Genomic DNA, 3,241 nt, shown 5'->3' with positions numbered 1-3,241 from the left:
GCAATAAAATTTGGCAGGGTGGTAAAGAATCCTATAAGGACGGTTGGGATTGTTTTTCAGCCAAATCGACTGGGGGGCAATAGTAAAAAATTAGATAAAAATTTTTACCATTTTTGCGATTTCTCCCGCACAACAACCAGCTCGGTTTGTTAACTTCACTTCCTTCTAGCTACGCCCCTCATTATTGGATTTTCACATTTTTGGAATCTTCCTGTAACTTTTATGCTCAGTTTGGCTCAAATCCAAGCAGTATTTTAAAAGTTACCATAATGTGAAAAAAATCCCATTTTTAATCAGGATTTTTTCTCAAATGCAGTACTTTTAAACCTAATTTCTTTCGTTCAAAAGATTAAATTAATTTCTTTTTTATAATACAATGAAACCGTAAGCGTTTCTTAATTTTTTGTTACAAATATGTCAAGATTTCTTTTAAATTAACAAAGAAATCCGGTAAAAAGCAAAAGTCCTTAAAATTGTGTATATTCTTTTCAATTAATTAAGGTTTTGTTGAGACAAAAAATGACAGTGTCACAAGCGGGATTCGAACCCACGACCTTCGGATAAATACGCTGCTCTACCACTTGAGCTATCGTGACTTCGATCCTCTCGGACACGGACTTTCCATCTCAACCTATAACCGTTTGAATTTTCCACCTTTTTGCAATTTTCATGAAATTTCACCTCATTTTTTGAAAATGGCAAAAGAAGGAAATTTCAAACGGTTGTAGGTTGAGATGGAGAGTTGGTGTCCCAGTGGAAGGAAGTCACGATAGCTCAAGTGGTAGAGCAGCGGCGAATTGAGCCGAAGGTCGTGGGTTCGAATCCCACTCGTGACATTGGCTTTTTTGTCTCGACCAAGACCTTAATTAATTGAAAAGAATTTATTTGGTCAAGCGCACCACGAAACCTAATAAAATTGTGTATATATTAATAACTGTGGTGTAGCCAGTACAGGTCTTTCCCCGTAAATCTTCCATTGTTACCAAAAAATAATAACGAAGTAACGCGAGAAAATAATTAATTAAATAACTTAAATAAAATTTCAAATTAGGTAGTAAACTACCAATTGTTTTATTTTCACTATTTTCAGTGGTCTAGGTCTAATTTAATTTAACCCAACTATTAATAAAAAACAAAAACACTTGATTAATTTTTTATCTTATTGCAATATGTTTATGATGTTACGTTTTCTATAAAATAAATAATAACATATGCACCGCTGGATTGTTTCCGCAAAAGAAGTTCTTACTCCTTACTGGCACGAGGGTTTTTCTTGTTCGTTTATGTTTATGCTAAAAAATTACATTCCAGACCATGATTTTTGTGATTAGACATGTCCTTCTGGTGCTTTTTTGATTTCTGCCTCTAATCTTCATATTCGATCTTTCGATGGGCTAACCTCTAAGTTGGTGATTAATTTTTTATATTCGCTAATGTTGGTGACTAAAAACATTTACATTGCAAACTATGACGGAAGAACATAGTTGAAATATTTGAAAAATATGTTCCTTTTTGAAATTAAAGTCTTGGAACTTTTAAATCAAGTTATTTTTTCAGTTTTCCCTTTGAAGGAGGAGAAAGTATTGCGTTAGGCCGAAAAACGATGTGTATAGTTTTCTCTGGATTGGCACGTTTTTAGGTACCCTGTGCCTTACAAATTCTAAATTTTTACCCCCCCCCCAATGACAAACCAGGATCCGCCCTTAGAACTGCGTACATCAATGGTATGATTTACAATGCAAATTTACACTTGTAGCACAGCCTTCTCATGGGTTCTCCGTATTTGTTTCCAGGACCGAACACTCCCGCTACCTTCTTGCTATCTCGATCCAACAGAGTAAAATCTTCTGGTGTCGTCCTCAACGAAGGGGTCTTTCCGTACTTCCCGTTTGGTAAGTCTTACATCAGTCCGGAAATTTAGCTTGAATTGACACATCCTATTAATGTCATCCCTTGGGCCATGTGTATCGGATGTTCCTTCATTACGCTGTTATTACCTCGAGTTGTACTTACCTACATTATTACCTTGTCTTGTTCCCGAGAATAGCTCTAAGAATTTGACGACTGAAATTTAAGGATAAATTGTATTTTACTATCCTACGCATTTTTTTGGTACAACTCCAAAAATCAAACCACCAGAAACAAGATTTTCAGAAAAACTAACAAAGAAGAGATTAACTATTCAAAATTTATTCACTACGATCCAATTTTAAACGCAGGTGCGAGATTTATCACTGTTATTTACTTTAAACTTTAATCCATTAAAACGGACCAAATATTGTTGTAATATAATCAGTGGAGAATTGTCTAAGAGATAATTAAAAATATTTAGGATGGCCACTTTTTTGCCTCCCAGTTATAGCATGGAGGTTAAATGAACCCAAATTTAGATATGTTATAAAAGGAACACGTACAAAGCCTTCGAATTGACGTAATTCCAAATTAATATTTGTTATCTTTATAACTATTTTTATATTAAAGTGTCTTAAGAGGTTAACGTTAGAAGATACTGAAGGACAAATTTAAGGCACCACTCAATTTATTTACTTTAAAATTAAATTAATTATCGCTCTAGATCACATTAGGTATAGGTAATTAAGATCTATTGTAGTCAAAATAAACAGCAAACAATGTTTTGTTTACTTATATTAATAATATATACTTATATTAATCCAATTGCTCAAATATTAGCTTTATGCCTTTCTTTTCCGCTACGCCTATAGAGAACACTTTTAATTAATAATTTTCCTTCGTGGATTTCAGGTGATATTATTTTTTAAACCTTTTTGAATAGCTACAGTCAGCCATTTGAATGAGTATGATAGTGTCAGAAGTATGATGAAAGGAAGGATATAGCCAGCGGGACGTCGCCAGCAGACTGAGTGTAAATCACTCTGCAATAGGAAGAATTCTTCGGTAGTTCAGGGAAACAGGACTTCACTCTAGAAAGCCCGGTCTACGGACGAGAGAGCCTATAGATTCATTCGTTATCAGGCTCTACGATTGTGCAGCATTACGGTTAATTATATAAGAAATCTGATAAGACTAGTACAAAATATTTATATTTTCTCTAGGACTTTAAAAAGAAGATTTAATGAAAATACTTCAGGGGCCGGCACCCGGCTCGTGGAGCTCTTCCTACCACAACTCAGAAAATGCCCAGGCTTCAATTTGCATGGAAATATGTGAATTGGCCATTGGAGACGAGTTGCCATAGCATTGGCCCAGATTGGGGACGAGT

General features: G+C 34.8%; 1 long non-coding RNA gene across 1 annotated transcript; it reads left to right on the top strand.

Moving 5' to 3' along the window:
• The first annotated feature begins 1,237 nt into the window (after positions 1–1,237).
• Positions 1,238–1,881, top strand: LOC106664999. The gene is made up of 3 exons (XR_001340262.2): positions 1,238–1,409; positions 1,558–1,724; positions 1,794–1,881. It is a non-coding gene; the product is annotated as an uncharacterized LOC106664999 (long non-coding RNA).
• Positions 1,882–3,241: the final 1,360 nt, after the last annotated feature.

The sequence above is a fragment of the Cimex lectularius genome, unplaced genomic scaffold (genome assembly GCF_000648675.2).
Source record: "Cimex lectularius strain Harlan isolate CLEC.00 unplaced genomic scaffold, Clec_2.1 scaffold211, whole genome shotgun sequence".
In the NCBI taxonomy this organism is placed as follows: Eukaryota; Metazoa; Arthropoda; class Insecta; order Hemiptera; family Cimicidae; genus Cimex; species Cimex lectularius.
This window is presented reverse-complemented; position numbering and strand designations above follow the sequence as displayed.